Source organism: Miniopterus schreibersii (assembly GCF_964146895.1).
Source record: "Miniopterus schreibersii genome assembly, chromosome: 1".
NCBI lineage: Eukaryota > Metazoa > Chordata > Mammalia > Chiroptera > Miniopteridae > Miniopterus > Miniopterus schreibersii.
The window spans coordinates 174318267-174337738 of record NC_138101.1 but is presented as its reverse complement, the minus strand read 5'-3'; the positions used below and the strand labels follow the sequence as shown (position 1 = coordinate 174337738).

At 44.6% G+C, this 19472-nt stretch overlaps 1 protein-coding gene across 5 annotated transcripts in view; it reads right to left on the bottom strand.

Annotated features, from left to right (window-relative positions):
* Positions 1–11451, bottom strand: part of SYNE2 (spectrin repeat containing nuclear envelope protein 2) — a 276194-nt gene extending 264743 nt beyond the window's left edge. For all 5 annotated transcript variants that reach the window (XM_081146179.1, XM_081146181.1, XM_081146184.1 and 2 more), the window contains exon 1: positions 11266–11451. The gene's annotated coding sequence lies outside the window, so the exon portion shown is untranslated. The remainder of the gene's footprint in view (positions 1–11265) is intronic.
* Positions 11452–19472: the final 8021 nt, after the last annotated feature.

The following is a 19472-nucleotide window of genomic DNA, read 5'->3' as shown; positions in this document are numbered from 1 at the left end:
AAAATGCAATGGGAGCCTGAGTGTGGAAACTGATGGAAATGCCAGAGGGGAGCCTGCTGCCTTCAGTACTCAGACTCGCTGTGTCGAGCCCTGGCTCTCCTCCTGCTCCAAAAAGCTTGAAGAGAAAGATACAAGTGAGAAGTGCCTTGAAATTAACGTAGGTGTTTAAATATCAGGCCCCTGCTGAGCCCGCTTCTCCATCAATAAAAATACTATTTGCTTCCGATGATGATTTGTGAAGACAGCATACGCCCTGAGCCATGGCAGGTGCACGATAAATGTTAGCGTCCCTCTTTCACAACTGAATTTCCAATTGCCAGCTACACGTCCACTAATCTTAGAGCTCAAAGAACCCGTGAGCCCCCCCACTGCCAGACCATCGTTTTCTCCCCCGCCTTCTCCCTCTCTCCAATAATGGCACCATCTCCTTCCAGGACCCTCTGGTTCTGTTCGTCGCTCCCCTGGTTTTCTGAAAACACCCTTGTATTTGGACTCCCTGACTCTCCAATCCATCTCTCAGAACATTACCATGAAACAGAGCTCGCACCAAGCACCTGCCTTGGTTCCCTAGTGACAAGAAGGAAAGAGTCCAAACACTTGCGTGTGCAAGACTCCCCAAGATCTAACCACAAAGCACCACCGACCCAGAGCCCTCCCACCACATCCTGCCGCGAGCCCCACGCTTTCGTCGGTGCTGTTCTTCAGCCTGCAGCCTGCTCCTCCACCCGCCACCGTGAAGCCTGCTCATCCTTCCAGATGCAGCTACACGCCCGGCTCAAACGTCGGCGTTCCACAAAACCAGCCCCAGACTCCCCAAAGCCGCCGTCCACGACCACCACTCCGCGCCCACCGCACTCTGCTCGCAGCTCCGTTGGCATGTCTTTCATTCTGTATCACCCGAGAGAGGGATGTTTACAAGGCGATCTGCCCCCGGGCCTGATTCACTTCTGATCCCCTCTAAGCCTGTCACTCAGCCCCTCGTTCCCCACGCCCCGGACTGAATGCAATAACTAGCATTCATTACCATGTGTTCCATCGTGTTCGACCGTAGCTACTATACTGTGACCTGCAGTGTCCCAGCAGCACGTGTAACCCTCCTGAACTCGGGCAGGGTATGTGGTTTGCCCAAGGGATACAGCGAGTACATGGAAGAGCCAGGATTTGAACCAAGCTCGGTCTGACTTCAGAAGCTATGTTGTTCACATTGCACTACACCTCAGATATTTCTGAATTCCACTCGTTCCTTTAATACTGACACTCATGGGAGTATTACTCAAGATCAAGACCCCAGTAAATTATATTTATCCCGTCAGCATGTGGAAGCCATTGCGGTTCTGCTCCAGTCCAGGGGCATAAACAAGCAGGTCCACAGTCTCCCCGATTCACTTATGTTTCTCCTTTCTCACCCCCGCCCCCAACCCCCTGAAAAGGAGATCAGAAGAAAAATGATTTGCAATGAAATCTTTCCTTTTTGTGGCACACACAATATTAACCGTAAGTTTACAAGGTTTAACAGGCACACATAGCCTGAAAGAATATGTTGGATCATTTCAAAACCCACTCTCCCTGCTCCAACCTGAAATCAGCAGCAGTTGCTAAGAAAACACACAGCCAACTGCGAGACAACACCATGACTCAGAGGAGTTCACCTTCCAAGTCTCAGAAAGCATCACCATCAGAGTCTTGTAATCAAATCATCAACCATGGTAATAAGCATTTGGGAGTTTCCCTTTCATCAGGCTCAGAAGGGCACATAGTCAGTTCTGGACTAAACACTATTTATAAAATTAATTATTACCTAAGTGAGTTGCAGCTTGTTATAATGAAAAAAAGTACAAAGACTACAAAGGTAACAGACTTTCTTTTAAATGCTAGTCCATTAACAGAGAAAAAATTCTTACTCAGTGTCATCAAATGAGTGACTACAAAGGCTATTCAACCCAGAGAATGCTAGTAACCTTTTTCTGTTAACATACAAGTGCAATAATAAAACACACCTTTAACTCTTTTATAAACACAATTTATAATAGTTGTTCTTTCTTTTTTCCTGAATGACTAGCCAAAATTTTTGAACTAAAAGCTCTAGCATGGGCCCGGCCAGCATGGCTCAGGGGTTAAGCATCGACCTATGATCCAGGAGATCAAGGTTCGATTCCTGGTCAGGACACATACCCGGGTGATCCCCAGAAGAGGTGAGCAGGAGGCAGCTGATCAATGACTCTCATCATTGATGTTTCTATCTATCTCTCTCCTTCTCTCTGAAATCAATAAACACATATTTTAAAGTAAGTAAAATAAAAAATAAAAGCTCTAGCGTGCATTATTCTATCACATAATCTCATCATACATTGGCTATAACCTATCATAGCACTAATAGCTTAGATGCATTTGAGTTGTGGGTGTTGTTTTTTTAACCTATTTCTTCTGGAGGCATAGGGAACAGTCTTGAACAGCTTTATTTATTTTAAATTTTCAATTACAGCTGACATTCAATATTATATTAGTTTCAGGTGTACAGCATACTGGTTAGACATTTATATAACTTATGAAGTGATTTTTCCCTCCCCCATAAGTCTAGTACCCACCTGGCACCATACATAGTTATTACAATATTACTAACTATAGTCCCTATGCTGTATTTTATATCCCTGTGACTGTTTTAATAACTGCCAATTTGTACTTCTAAGCAATTAGCATTTTTTAAGTGAAAATTAGCTAATATCTATGGTATGACCCATTCATTTATGTATCAGACAGTCACAGCCAAAAATAAACATTTCAGTTGTAATACAATCGGCTTTTCCTCAGGATATCATAACTTGTACTCCAAAGCCAGAGTGGGAGAAAACAGGCAGTATGTCTGTGTAGATTAATTCTGCCTCCTTTCTCCAAACATGAGCTCTCTGACAGGCTGAGTGCTAACTGAATAGGTTATCTCTACCCTTAATGAAGAGTGTGTGCAGAACGTTGACTGAGTACATTTTTAAAAAAAGATCTATTGTTCCTAAATGTTGAATACCTTTTCTTTCCAAATGAGGCAACAAAACTGCTGAAAGGAGTAATGAGAATTTATAATATGTTATTATAATGTAAATTTTTAATGTATTAAAATTTGCCTAGAAAACAGTAAAGACTTCTTATAACATCTCCCTTCCCAAAAACCTGTCTTTCAAATTTAAGTCTCTCCTTCCAGCACAATGTTTCCACTTTGGCAGTGTATGGGTGTATATTCTTTCTTGCTAGTCTAGAGTATTATCTATAAGTACAATGTATTTATTGCCATCATGATGATGGTACATAAAATGTTTTAATTTTTTTCACTGTTATAACCAGTATATTTATTTTTAATGAATTTTATGCTAATGAGAAGATATGTACACATGTCCACGTTACTGTTTTATTTTACTCATCTTTTGTGTAAATAAGCTCCAGATAAACTTTATAACTTATCATATAACCATAAAAAAAACTATGTGATTCTGTTTCAAATTCATCTCGAGCATCTTGATAGCTCAAATAATTTAAAATCTAATTATTGATGAATGAAATGATACGATGTGTGGAATTTACTTCAAAATAATCCAGCATGCAGCGATAGATGAGGGTATAGATAAAACCAGATTAGCAGGATTTGATAATTATTAACACTGGATAGTGTTTACACAGGAGTTCATTTCACTATTATTTCTGCTTTTGAATATATTTAAAATTTTTTCATAATAAAATTTTTCAAAATCTCTAATTTACTATTTCTCCAATGTCAGGCATAACTTTACCAATTTCTATTTTACCCACATAGCAATTAATGTTCACATGACACTTCATTAGTGCAACACTGCTCTGAAAGCACGGAGGAGTAAACAGAGTCACTACAGTCAAGCTGCTAAATTATTACAATCAAGTAGGTTGAGGTATGAGGAAACGATTCTATTCCTGCATTAACTAGCCTGGAAGCTTATTTTGAATGTGCCAGTCCTTCACCAATGCCGGGATATACATCAAACCTCCAGATAACCCGCTGAGTACCCCCTGAAAGACTGAGGAAAGAATGGTCATGCATCCACCATCCAGAGCAGCGATCATCTAGAAAGTTCCCATCTTGACCAATCCAGAGGCTAAGAATGCAGGACTGATTCTTTTCACAGATATACTTTTTACTAGAAGAACACTTAGCTTTTCTTTCTTCTTCAGAACACATCTGGGTTTTTGCCTAGTTGTGTTTCTGGTTTGAAAATGCTTAGACCCGTGAATAAATCTTTATCATTTATTTCTAGACAAAGCTTCCAGACTCTCTTTGAATTCATTCAAGAGTGCAATGAGGGAATAGCATATTTTTTAAAAAAGATTTTTTACTGAGTTTTAGAGAGAGAGGAAGGGAGACGGAAAGAGAGAAACATTGGTATGAGAACAAGACATCGATCGGTTGCCTCCTGCACACCCCCTACCGGGAACTGACCAGGAATCAAACCGGTAACCTTTCAGTGCACAGGATGGCTCTAACCAACTGAGCCACAAAAGGGCAATAGCACATTTATTATCCATACTCATAGAATTTAGGAACTAGGAAAAAAAATCTCAGAGATCATCTAATCCTCTGTGCTAGTGGTTTTACAGCCTTGAGTGTGCATCAGAATCACTTGGAAAGCTTGTTAAACACAGGTTGCTGGGCCCCACCCTCAAGGGTCAGATTGTGTAGGCTTGATGCTGCTGGCCCCTGGACCACACGTGGAGAACCACCACTCTAAGCTTACTCCCACTGCCCCATTCACGTCTCCATTGTAGTGATCACCAGTTACCACATTGGGGTGCATGTTCCTCTGCTTGTGGGCTTTCTCTTACTAGACAGTTGGCTTCTAAGAGCAGGGGACATAAATTTTCATCAGTGTGTCAGAGCCCAGATTCAGTAAATATTTACAAAATAAATTAACTTGTTGAATGAGTTGTGTTTTTCTACTCACTTACAGTTGAGTATTTGTCAATGTATTAACATTCCGAATAAAGGTTCATTTACACACCCAGATGAAGAGCAGCTACTCACTAATGACAAACAGCAAGGCCTGGTGGGACCTAAAGGAACTAAAAGTCAGCTGGAACCAGAGTAACAAGGAGAAGGCCAATTCTAGAGAACCAAGAGCTCTCAGGGTCTGGAGGATGTAAGCAGGGGCAGATGATTCCTTCTGCCAGCCCACCCCCCTCCTGAGGCGGCTCAGAGGAAAGACAGGAAGCCCAGCACACTCAGCAGTGCCTGTCTGAAGTTCCCCGAGGTAGGTGTTCTGAGTGCTGTCCTACCCCACAGGGTCCTGAAGTGTCTTCCTATTACAGCAGGGGTGGGGAACCTTTTTTCTGCCTAGGGCCACTTAGGTATTTATAACATCGGTCCCGAGCCATACAAAATTATCAACTTAAAAATTAGCTATGAGAAAAGCTCCTAGATTTATTGAATTTCGAGTCCCACCTGCCGTTGCCTTGGCAGGGCCAGACCAAATGATTTCTCGGGCCGTATCCGGCCCAGAGGCCAGACATTCCCCACCCTACGGCAATGATCTACTCAAATAAGCAGAAGAAAAAATAAGAAGAATTGAGGTGAAAATCAATTAAATAGAAAACAGAAAAACAATAGAGAGAATCAATGAAACCAATAGCTAACTAGTTCATTAAGGCCAATAAAATTGATAAACCTCTAGCCTAGAATTTCTCCATCTTTGCACTACTGACATTTTTCTGACTGATTCTTCATTGAGAAGATCTCTCCTGTTCATTGTAGGATCTTCAGAAGAATCCCCAGCCTTGACCCACTAGACACCGACAGCAAACATACCCCCTCAACACACACTCAGTACATGGTCTGCAGGCATTATCTCGTCTCCAGAAATTGCCAAATGTTCCTGGTCACAGTAGAGTGAACTTCAACCCATACTTTGCTCCATAAACTCAAAGTAGAAGAACCTAAATGGAAAATGGAAAACTACTAAGAGTTTTATAACTCTTAGAAAAAAAGCCTTTGTGACCTTGAGTTAAACAAAGATTTCTCTGGTACAACACCAAAAGTACAAACTGGACTTAATTAAAATTTAAAACTTCTGATCATCAAAGATACTGTTAAGAGAATGTACCCAGCTAGCATGGCTCAAGGGTTGAGCATCGACCTATAATCCAGGAGACTGAGGTTCAATTCTGGGTCAGGGCACATACCCGGGTTTTGGGCTCAATCCCCAGCAGGGGGCATGCAGGAGGCAGCCCATCAATGACTCTCATCATTGATGCTTCTCTCTCTCTCTCTCTCTCTCCCTCTCCTTTCCTGTCTCTGAAATCAATAAAAATGTTTTTTTAAAAAAAAGAGAGAATGTAAGATAAGCAATAGATTGAAAGTAAATATTTACAAATCATGTATCTAATAAAGGACTTGTATCCAGAAAATATAAAGAAATCTCAAAACTCAAAGAAGAGAAAGCAACCAGCTCTATTTAAAAAAAAAGGGGGGGGCCAAGACATGTAAACAAAAACTTCAACAAAGAAGATATATGGATGGTAAATAAGCACTCATTACTCATCGGGAAAATGCACATTAAAACCACAACAAGATACCACTGCACATCTAGTAGAATGGTATGAAAAGCCTGACCATATCGAGTGCTGGCAAGGAAGCAGAGCAACTGGAACGCTCATACATTCACTACCTAGGGGGGGTAAAATGGTATACCCGCTTTGCCACATGTACCTACCATATGAGCCAGTCATCCCGCTCCTGGGCATTTATCCAGGGTAAATGAAAGCATACAAACAAAGACTATACATAATGTTCAACATTCACAGCAGCTTTATTTTTAATAACAAAAAACTGAACAAAAAAAAACCCCAAATGTCAATCAATGGGTGAACAGATAAATGAACTGGGGTATATTCGTACAATGGAATGCCACTCAGCAACAAAGAATGAACCACTGATACAACAGCATGGAAGAATCTCAAAATAATTATGCTAAGCGAAAGAAGCCAGACCAAAAGGGAATACACAGAATGAGTCCCTTTATAAAAAATTCTAAAAATGCAAACTAATCCACAGGGTCAGAAAGCTATCTCTGGTTATCTGGGGAAGGGGGGTAAAGCGTGGAGGGAGGGGCCAGAGAGAGATGGTTTCACAGGTGTATATATATGTAAAAAAAAATTAATAATTTTATACTCTAAATACATACAGATTTACTGTATGTCAAGTATACTCAATGAAGCTGCTTTAAAAATTATCACACAAAACTGCAAAGTGTAGACAGTTCAAGATAACAACCAAAAAGGAAGAACATTGTCTCTGCCATGTAAGGACAAATCGAGAAGGTGGCCGTCTGCAAGCCAAGAAGACAGGCTCCCGGAACCAAACCTGCCAGCATCTTGATCTTGGATTTCCCAGCCCCCAGAATTAACATTTACACTCAGGAAAAATCCTTGTGGAGGGGCCGCAAGATGTAAGAAACATAGATAGGTCCCTGAGTCACTGCCTGGAGCTGCCCAGGAGAGCACTCCTACCAGAAATATGAGTAATGGACTATTGGCTGGGTGAAAAACACACTCTTATATGACCAACTTCAGGGTTGTTCGTCAGAGAAGTTAGCCTACACTGCCCAGTGCATGCAGATAGTTATCTGTCAAGGAATAGATGATCCTTCTCATCATGGGGGGGAAAGGGGAGAACATAACCTGAAATTTATGAAGAATTACAGGCTTTAAACATTTGTGATTTTATGCCATCCCAGACACAATCCTTTATTCGGTAAAAGCAGGAAAGGGGGCACATGACCTAGGTCACTGCCAGGCATGAAATCAAGCAAGGGAAAAAAACCCCACAAAAAACATGAACACAGTGAAGCCCTGAAGAATGGGCATTTAATATTTACATTACTTCTTAATTAAAATGTAGCCAATCTGAGATATTTCAAAATAATAATAAAAAAGGAGCCCAGCGGGGCGTGGCTCAGCGGTTGAGCATCGATCTAGGATCCAGGCAATTGGGGTTTGATTCCAGGTCAGGGCACATGCCCAGGTTGTGGGCTCGATCAATGACTGTCTCATCATTGATGTTTCTGTCTCTCTCTCTCCCTCTCCTTTCCTCTCTCTGAAGTCAGTAAAGATATATTTAAATAATAATAGTAATAATAATAATGAAAAACTGATTTTGTTTTTTCCAATTTGGCCTGTCCCACTCCCAGGCAGAATCAGGTGCTTCCTTCCTACTACAGGCCCCTGGGCCACGTCTTTTCTAGCATGCCACATGCATATTGCATGGCTTGTCTTCCCACTAGATGAACAGCTCCATCAGAACAGGGACCACGTCTTCTGATGTTGGCACAGTGTGGTTAAATGCAAGTGCTCTGATGTCTAAGAACCTGGCTCCCTATCCGAGGCTGTGCCATTCACCTACTATGTAACCTCAGAAAGTTAATCTCCTTGATGTCCAGTTTTGTAAACTACAACATAGAGCTAATGGGGATACATGCGGAGTCAAGGTGAATTCATCCAAACCTTGGCCTACAAGGCCCTGCGTGATCTTCTACCTTCATTGAGTTCTCTCCCTCCAGCTGTCAGTGCTCAGCCACAGAGAACTTGCCTCAGTTCTAACAAATCCACACACCAGAGCTCTTTCCTGACTCATGCTACCTCCTCTTAGAAGCCTTCCCACCACTAACATAGGAACCCCTGGTAACCCTGTCTCAGCATCCTTTTGCTCTCTTCTTTCCACTGAACAACATTCATTCATCAAATAGTTTTAAGGGCCTACTGTAGGCCAGGCACTGTCTCAGATTCTGAGGCTACAACAGTGAATGCAACAGCACTGATGGAGTATACAATATAGTGGGGGAAGGCAGACCACAAACATAGGAGTAAAATATGCAGTACATTAGTAGGTGGTCGTAAGTGCTGGGGGGGGGGGCTGTGAAAGGGGGATTAGGAGTTGCAAATGGGCTTTTAATCTGGGGTTTAGTGAAGGCTCACTGAGAATAAAACTGAGTAAAGAAGTGAAGGGGGTCAGAGAGAACTATGCAGATATGGGGAATGGACAGGGGCATTGCAGGCAAAGGGAACAGCAAGGCCAAAGGTCCTCAAACAGCAAGGAAGCTAGTTTGGCTGTAGACCTGAGGAAGAAGAGCAGCAGATAAGATTAAAAAGGTGATGGGATGAGGGGACTGAGGAGGACCATATGGGGTAAACTCTGGGGGCCACTTTCACTCAGAAGGAGATGGGAAGCCATTGTGATCTGATTTACACTCTAAAACCTGCAATTAGCTTGGTAATGTTTTTTATGTTCTGCCCGGCTACCCACTAGATTAGCATAGGGAACCACAGCCCTCCCATGCATTGTAACTCTAGTACCTAGCACAGCACGTTGCGGGCACTCAATAAACATTTATTAGATGAATGTAAAGCATTTACTGGTACAAAACAAGCATTCCATAAATGGTATTATTTGGCACCCCAGAGTCCACCGCAGTGGCTGGCATACAATAAAAGCCTGTTTGAGTAAATGAACGAGTAATGTTGTGAAATTATTGAAAATCTGTATTTAAAACACATGAGTAATGACAAATGAATCAATTGCTTTCACCTTTTCCCTTATTTATTAAGACTTGACTGATTCCACGTTTGAGCTTTACATTCAACTTTCCCGCTATCCTACTGAAGGCACTACCTAGAATAACACCCTCGTGACTCAGTTCTCTAAACAGACTGCAATATCCTGCAAACCCAGTTAGCACTAATGCACTGAAATGCCTGCAAAATGTTTAACTGGGTAAATTTATTCACGTGATTTAAAAAAAATAATAATCTTAATGTATAAGACCATGCTGAATCAAACTGGTTTGATTTTTATTTTTGTTGAGTCCCAATAAAGATCCTTAACTCAAACGTGCGGACAAAGAACTAAGAATTTCCACTTTTTACTTATTTTGACATATCCAGAGTTTTCGCCACGGAAAAACAAAAAAACAACAATATGGATTAATTACACCTGCTCCTTTCTCCCTGGGGGTGGGGGGTGAGTGGAGTAAGGCCCTTGGGAGTCTCTGCAAACTTCTCCAGAAAGCAAGCTCAAGGCGCTACGGATTACAGTATAAAAACACACCGACGGTCCCATCTCATGGCACGCGAACACTCTCCCCCGATGTTGCCGCGTCTCAAAGGCCGCGACCCGAGAGGGAAGGAGCCGCAACCCGACCCTGAGCGCGGGAGCCCACCCTGGCCCCGCCACTGCGTATCTGCAAGGGGGCCTCGGAGCTAAGGCAGCCCAGCGACACTTCGGGAAGCTGCACGAAGCCACACCGACTTGAGAAGAGAACAGACGGTGCAGAAGTTCTGAGCGGCCAGAAAGGACCTGAGGGCTCGGCGCGGGCTGGCCGGCGCCGGGCACCATCGCGCCCGTCCGCGAGGGGAGGGGCCGACAACTTTCGGAAATAACAGGCGTCCACAAAGGCCAGTGTCACACCGGGCTCCTCAACCTCCATCGAGTACGCTGACGAGTGTTGTCTGGAGCAGCACCGATTCCCCACAAGGTCCCCACCTCCCGCGTTTTTTCTTTTTAACAGAAGAAAAACAACCTAAGGAGAAGGCTGCTACCGTGAGACCCTCAAGGCAATTTCAGACAACAAAGACCCCGAGCGCTCCACAGGGAAGGACCCCCGAGCCGGCCGGGCCCCGCGCCCCGGGCCCCCGCGCGCCCCAGCGCGCCCCGCCCCGCCCTCCGGGGCGCGGCCCCGCCGCCCCGGCCGCCCGACCGGGCAATCTCAGCGCCGCGCCGCTCGGACGGGCTCCGCGTTCAAAATCTTTCCCGCCCAGGCGTGACGCGCGGGCGAAAACAATCAGCGGACCCGAGCGCGGGGCCTGGGCCGGGCCGGGGCGGGGGCGACGCGAATCGGGGGCCAGCCCCCGGCGCAGCCCCCTCCGCAGCCCGCGGGCCGGCGGGCTGGGGCCCGGAGGTGACACAAAGAAGCCAGAGAGACAAACGCCACCCGCTGGCGCTCGCTCCAATCCCCGGGCGCCCCGCCCGCTGACAAGTTTGCGGCGCCCTCCACGCACCCCGCTCTCCCCACCCGGGCAAAGTTTCCCGTGGCCGGGCTCGGGCCCCGGCACCGGGTCGGTGCCCGTCTCCCGCCGCCCCCGCCCCCGGCTCCGGGACCTCCCCTCCCTCGCCCCCGCCCTCCCGCCCCCCCCAGCCCAGCCCAGCCCAGCCCGCTCACTCCGAGGCGCACCAGGGCGCAGGGGCCCCGCGGCCGCGCTCACCCGCAGCGGTCCCCCGAGGGCGCGGCTGGGCCAGCCCGGGTGGGCGCCCCGCGAGCCTGGCTCCCCCGCGCGCCCCTCGGCTCGCTCTCCCGCTCGCTTTTTCGGTGCAGCCGCAGGCTCGGGGCTCGGCGGAGCGCGCGCCTCTCCTCCGCGCGGCTCCTCGGCGCTCGGGAAGCTGCAAACCACGCCCCGCGCCGCCCGCCCGCCCCGGCCGCCGAGTCCCGCGCTCGCCGCGCGGCCGCCAGTGTGGAGCCCGCGCGCGAGCCCGGGGGCGGGGCGGCCCGCCTCCCCCGCACGCCCCGCGGCCGCCGGGCCCGCAACTTTCCCTCGGGGCTTTGGACCTCAGGGACGGCCCCAGGGAGAGGCTCGCTCAGGGAGCAGGTTTACCACCCGGGAACGGGCGGGGGAGGGGGCGTCCCACAAACTCGCGCAAATAAGCTTTTCTGGGTAACTTCAAGGAGGAACTTTCTAACATTCCCGGGCTTCTCTGGGCCAGGGGCGGGCGGGGGGCGGGGGGGGAGGAGGGGGAAGAGCAGATCTTCGAATTAGCTACCAGACCTTAATCAAATCATAGTTACCTCTGTGGACCCTTTGTAAAATGAGGGGTTTGGGTTAGATGGTTTTAAGGATCTGGATCAGCGGTTCTGATAGCGTGGTCCAGGCTTCGGGGTCACCTGGAGGGAAGGGGAGGCGCTTGTTAACCAACGTAGATTACTGGGTCCCTGCCTCCCACTGGACGCTGGGGAGTGGGGAAGAGCCCCAATCTTAGGCCATGATATACAAATTCCAGGTCTGAAATTCAGTGGAAACTGAGTCCTTGGGAATACGGGCTGCAGGTACCGGTTTGATTTTCCAGCAAATCACTCTCTGCCTTTGGACTCGGGGAGGCATCACTTGACTCCCACCTACCTGTTGTGCTATCGCAGTGTTACTAAGGCACTCGAGGTCCTAAATGAAAGGTGTTGTGTCAACTCACTATTATTACATAGAGAAGCAGTGACTTCAAAATATTTCTCACTTGAGTTTGTATCGCAATCAGGTTCTTAAACGTCCAGATTCATGTATGCTATATGGCCACAGAATCTTGCTTGAATGACTTAATGAAATTTGGTGCTTAGGACTCAAACTAAATCTTAAGGAGACCAGAGCTTTGATAATGAATTCAGTTAATATACACTAATAGAAAAAAGTACTTGTAAATTGTACCCACAATTTAGGACATTTATTTAAAAACTTGTACCCCTGTGAATACCAGGGTGACTCAGGTAAATGATTTTAAATGCACATTTCATTGATGATCAATGGCTCAATTCTTATCAAAACAGCACGTTACCAGTCTACCTGTCATTCTCTGTATTCCAAGATAATCACTCTGATAGTATCACTTATCTTCTTGATTTGTATTATTTGTTATTAATGGCCTGGGTCGCAGCAAAGATCTGTAAAGGAAGAAGATCCTTCTGGTCCTGGGATGTCTTCATAGAAAAGAAACACTTTGTCTGATATAATACATGCAAATCAAAGGGCCAGTTTCGAGGAGAAGTTGGGCGCCAAGGCTCGTGGAGCTGTCTACAAGCCTTGTCTGCTATTTTCCTTCTCTGTTCTCTTCATTCTGTTCATTTCCATTTTACATCGGTTGCTTCCTTTACCGTAAATACTGCAAAATCATCATGGCAACAGTCTCTGGAGAAAATGTTGATAATTTCTTAATTATTGTTCCCTTCTAGATATCTATGCTACAGGTCCTCAAAGTGAAAGGACTATTCCTTCATATTGTATCTAGTGCACTTAAGAGAATCCAGGATAAACTGTCTCAAAATGTTTTCAGGTGTCCCCAAGCCATTGGGGTGTCTCCTAGCCATGCCAGTTTGGATATTAAATTAATACCTACTTTTAAATCAGCAAATTAGGCTAATTGCAGGAGTACTGAAACAGATCCTCCATACTTTGAAATGAAAAGAAAATGTAATGCTAAGCCAAACAAAGACACACCTGGTTCTTTTGAAACACAACACTGAGCATGTGAACGGACAGCTCATAGGCTTACACTCCTGACTGGCAGAGTAATGGTTGCCATGAACCCAGCCGTGCCCACATTCTCCTAGGCACCAAAACACAGGCATAATACAATAGCATAGTATGATGTCATGCTCTACCTCTCAGCTATTATTTACATTAGGCCTCTGTATTTATACCAAAAGATCGACAGCCCACCTGAGAGACTTTGCCTGATCCAACTGCAGTCAATACAAGTTTTGCAAGCTGATAAAACTAAAAGCGCATCTGTGACTTGGTACACAAGCATGCTGTAGCATATGGTGACAACTACTGAAGCAGATACTCAATGCATATCGCCACATGGTAATGAGTAGGACAAAAAACGGTCTGAGGCATTCAAGCAAGTTGGACATCCTCATGCCATTAAAGGAACTAAATTCATGATTCTTTAAGTTAGGCAGCAACTCCTCAGTCACAGCACGATTTCTCTGAACTAGAGTTGTTCATTACATTCCTGCATCCCTCATTCAGAGTGTGGGTTCCTTGTCTTTGTATCTAGAGTGCCTAAATAAGAGAGGCAACGGATTTTATCCAGGGAGCAAATTCTCTCTTGTACTTGGCTGCCATGTTGAGAAGGATTGTGGGGTTGCATCAAGGTTTGGCAAGAAAGAATACAATGTGATTAATTATTGAGTCTCTGCCATGGACAGAGAAGAGGGAGTCTTAACACTAGTATTCTGTCCTTATCAACCCTGGTGGTAATAGGAGATAATAAATGATTGGCCAGATAAATAAATGAAGTTAAGAACAACACAGCCTGGCTGGCATGGCTCAGTGGTTGAGCATAGACCCAGGAACCAAGAGGTCACCGGTTCGGTTTGAGTCCCAGTCAGGGCACATGCCCGGGTTTTGGGCTCGATCCCCAGTGGGGGGTGTGCAAGAGACAGCTGATCAATGACTCTCTCATCATTGACGTTTCTATCTCTCTCTCCCTCTCCCTCCCTCTGAAATTAATAAAAACATATTCTCTTTTTAAAAAGAACAACACAAAGTATCTTTAGCCAAAGAAGCAGGTATTATATTAATTAATCTGAAGCAAGGAAAGACCATCTTACTACTTGCCTGTATTTAATTAACAATGTTACTACTAAAGACAAAAGGAGATTGGCTTAAAGCTAAACACTGCTTGTTAGGATGCTAACTCTGAGGACCTCAAGGAACAGACTTTTGCTACAATATTTTTTTACCACATTAGAAGCACTTGTATAAGCATGGGTTGAAAATAGCTGGCCGGGAAAACAGCTCTGTTCCTTTGTCCAAGAGTCCAATCACACCCTGTAAAGGCCTGAGCTCCTTATCTCATTCTGGTCTTGTTTCCTGCCAAACCTGGAAACTAACACAAATAAATGGCTAATTGCTCCCTTGACCAATGTGATCTTTCTGACCATTGTCCTGATTCAAGTAGAAAGTTGTGTCCAAAAACATGCATGTGTGCACTGCCAACTTATGCAATAGATCCTCTCCTCAAATATTGAACCAATAGCACAAGTTTCTGCCAATTGAATCAGAGTCCCACATTCTAGAGTTTGAAGAAAAAGTTAAAACAAATGTCATGATTCAATGAAATCGTATATGTAAAGTGCTAAGTACTGGATTTTTAAAAATTCTATAACACTTCATTTTACAAAAGAGAAGATTGAGGCCTTAGGGTAAAATATATACCTAATGGCATAGAATTAGTGGTGGCAATCCCTGGATTAGAACCTAGAGAAGTTTTTAGCAAAAATAAATGTATTAGAGAGAGAGAAGCGGATGCTAAGGGGTTTTAACCCCTCTCTAAAGGCCAGCATCTTAGGGGAGGTTCCAGGGGAGGATCTCAATAGAATATTCATCAGCTTTTCCAGATGTGTCCTTTCAGGGTCAGGGTCTCCACTGATCAGTCAGCGCCAGAGTAGTGTGTCCTTAGTGGTGGTCCTGATGTCACCCTGCCCAGCCTTACTACTTTTCTGGACCTGGAGCTGAAAGACAACTGAGGCATAGGTGTTATGTCTACTTTGATCAACTCTGTCTCTGTGGTCAATAGACCCGAGACTGCTTCCAGGATCATTTGATGTGGATCAGAACCTCACTGTCCTGAGGGCTTAAGGGAATAGCAGTGCTGGAACGATTTCTTCAAGAAGAAAGGCATGAAAAGCAATAACCATAAACGGAGGGGAAAAAGCACTTTTTTTAAATTTTATTTATTTATTTTTAATTTTAAGATTTTTACTTCCATGTATAGTATAGGTTTAGGAGATTAAGCTAGTTTTACCAAGAAAATTGGAAAGCGATTTATTATTTTCTGTCTTCAAAAGACACATAGAGGATATTCTCATTCCTTGAAATTCTCGCTCATTGTTTGGATCAAGTGAGGAAATGTGCTTAAGAAGATTAAACAAACTTGGGTCCTACTCCAGCTCTTTCACAATAACTGAAATAAATAAGCTATATAACCCTGGGCAACTTACTTTACTTCTTTAAACCTAATTTCCTTCTCTTTAAAATGGTGTTAATAATAATAATACCTATCTCATGTTGTTGAGGATTTCAAAAGATAATTTATAAAGTGTTTAGCATGGCACTTAAATATAGCTAGGTGTTTAGCAAGGCCAATAAATACAGTTAATGTCATTAATAATTATTTTTTAACGTTTGTTCCAAATTCTTCTATTAGTTACTGACTTATTAATGTTTTCTGTTGCTTTTTTTTTTTTTTTTTTAATTTATCTTTATTGTTGAAAGTATTACTGGTGTCCCATTTTCCCCCCCCAATTGACCTCCTCCACCTCATTGCCATCCCCTCCCTAGGCCTTCACCCGTTATTGACTGTGTCCATGGGTTATGCACATATGCATATAACTTCTTTGGTTAATCTCTGCCCACCCTCCACCCCTCTTCCCTCTTTCCTCTGAAATATGATCATCTGTTGCATGCATCAATGTCTCTGGATTTATTTAGTTCATCAGATTCTTTTGTTCATTAGCTTCTTAAAGAAGACCCTTCAACTTTTCCTGTAGTGCTGGTCTGGTGGTGATGAACTCCTTTAGCTTTTTCTTACCTGTGAAGCTCTCTATCTGACCTTCAGTTCTAAATGATAGCTTTGCTGGGTAGAGCAATCTTGGTTGTAGTTCCATGTTTTTCATCACTTTGAATATTTCTTGCCACTCCCTTCTGGCCTGCAAGGTTTTTGAGAAATCAGCTGACAGTCGTATGAGTGCTCCGTTGTAGGTAACTAATTGCTTTTCTCTTGCTACTTTTAAGATTCTCTCTTGTCTTTAACTTTAGGCATTTTAATTATGATGTGTCTTGCTGTGGGCCTCTTTGGGTTCCTCTTGTTTGGGACCCTCTGTGCTTCCTGGACTTATAAGTCTATTTCTTTCCCCAGGTAGGGAAAATTTTCTGTAATTATTTTTTCAAATAGGTTTTCAATTTCTTGCTCTTTTTCTTTCCCTTCTGTCACCCTAGTAATATGAATGTTGGGTCTCTTGAAGTTGTCCCAGAGGCTCCTTATACTACCTTCATATTTCTGGATTCTTTTTTCTTTTTCCTCTTCTGGTTGGGTGTTTTTTGTTTCCTCACATTCCAAATTGCTGATTTGATTCTTAGCATCCTCTACTCTACTATTGATTACCTGGAAATTATTCTTCATTTCAGTAGCTTTCATTTCAAATTGGTACTTTATTATGTCATTGATGATCCCAGTTGTTTTTGTAATACTCTTACTAATATGGTTGAGCATCCTTATAAATAAAATTCTGAACTCTATATCTATTAACTTGCTTGTATCTATTTCATTTAGTTCCTCTTCTAGAGATTTCTTCTGTTCTTTCCTTTGTGACATGTTTCTTTGCCTCCACATTTTGGCTGCTTCTAGGTATTTGTTTCTATGTATTAGGTAGAGGTGCTATGTCTCCTGGAATTGGTAGAGTGGCTTTGTGTAGTAGGTCTCCTACAGGGTCCAGTGGCTCAGCCTTCCCAGTCACCTGAGCTGGGCCTTCTAGGTGTGGGCTGTGTGCACTGTCCTGTTGTAGTTGAGCCTTGGTTGCTGTTGGCATCACTGGGAGGACTTGACCCCCCAGGCCAATCGGCTGTGAGGACCAGCTGCAACTACAGCCAAAGAGCTGCTGTGCTGGAGACACCCCTATGGAGCAGGATTTACTTCAGTGGAGCTTTGGTGTTCACCAAGTGTTCCCTTTGAGTGTGTCACTCGTGGCTGTGGTAGGGTTGTAATCCAGCATGGTCAAGTCTGCCCACCAGGTGCACTATCTCTGGGGCCTCCCGGGGGGTGCAAAGTCAGCCTGTGCCAGTGCCTTGCCCAGGGCCACCTAGCATGAGCTACACAGCAAACCGTAGCTGGCTGCTACTTGTGCTGGGCTTGGCAGTGTCCAGGAGAGGTCAAGCTATGAGCCAATGCAGACTGCCACTAGTGCCAGGCCTGGGGCCGCTTATCAAGTTGTATGGGGCCCACTGCTGCTTGTTTGAGAGATTTTAGGAAAGTCCTAAGCATGAGGCTCGAGAAGCCACTTGCACAGAAAAGCCACTGGAAATGGCTGGGATGAGCTTGCAGGTGGGGAGGGGTGGGGCCTCCGGGAATCACGGGGCGGGGCCAAAGGTGGGAGTCAGATGCTGGCGATTCAAATATGGTGCCTGCCTGCCGGCTGTGTGTGGGGATGACTCGCCGAAGGAGCCATGGCCTCTGCCAGCACTTCTGCCTGGGAGGAAGCCGCCCCTCCACCTCTCGCCCAGATTCCAGGCAGGTTAGTTCCCCCCGAGTGTCCCGGGTCCTTTCAGGCTGCTGCCCGGCGCTGGGCTCAGAGGGAGCGTCCGAGTGAGTCTGTGCGCGGGCCCTTTAGAGGAGCTGCTGGGGCTCCCGCAGCCTCTGAGACCCTCAGCCATAGTCCCTGCTGGTTTCACAGCCCGGAGTTGTGGGGACATCTCTTCCCGGCCCTGGAGCCCTGGTGCTGGGACCCCTCACTCTTCTGGGAAACCTCCTCCACCAAGATGTCCCTCCCAGGTTTAAACTGTGGCACCGGGTGTGCCCGAGGCCGCGTCTCCAGGATTCAGCCCTGATCCGCCCTCGTCCCCGCCCCTCCTACGGTCTCGGTGCTACTTCAGCTCCCTGGTTGTGGGGCTTCTGTGCAGCCAGATTTCAGGAGGCTGAGTGATGGTGGTTCTGTATTTTAATTGTAGTTTTGATGTGGTTGTGGGAGGCGGCGGGTGCAGCTGTTACCTACGCTGCCATCTTCCTCTCCAAAAAAACACATTTAAACTAAGAACTCCTGTTCATCAAAAGATAGCATTAGCCCTGGCCCATATGGCTCAGTTGGTTGGGTGTCATTCTATGCACCTGAAAGTTGCCAGTTCAATTCCCAGTCAGGGCACATGCCCAGGTTGCAGGCTCGATCCCCAGTAGGGAGCGTGCAGGAGGCTGCCGAATGATGTTTTGCTCTCACTTCGATGTCTCTCTCTCTCCCTCTCCTTTTCTTTCTCTCTAAAAATCAATTAAAAAATCTTTTTTAAAAAGACACCATTAAAGGAGTGAGTAGACTAGTCACAGAAAGAATATATTTTCCACACATGTAATGAATAAAGATCTAGAACCCAGAATATGTAGAACTTCTACAAAATCAGTGAGAAAAAGAAGACTAATGAATAGAATAGTGGAACTGCAACTTTAGAGATCAGAAAATCCAAATTGTCAATAAGTGGGGGAAAGTGTTCCACCTTGTTATTAATCAGAAAAATTTAAATTAAGACCATGATGAGGTAACCTTTTTATTTAGTAAATTGGCAAAATCTAGAGATTGGAAAATACAAAGTGCTAATGAGGATGTGAATCAATAGGAACTCTTACACATTGCTAGTACAAGTGCAAGTTGATAAAACCATTTTGAAGATCAATCTCACATTTCTTGTAAAACTAAAAATTTTCAAATTCTAAGACAAAAGATTTCCACTTCTAGGTATACACCAGGTATACCTTGAATATGTATAAAATGTACATGTGTGTGACATGTACAAATATGTATATGTAGAAAAATAACTTCTATGTACATTTCTAGCATTATTATTTTTAAAATAAACTTTATTGAGGAATACTTCACTTAAAAAAAAATGCACAGATTTTAAATGTACAGTTCAATGAGTTTTAATGAATGTATATATCTGAG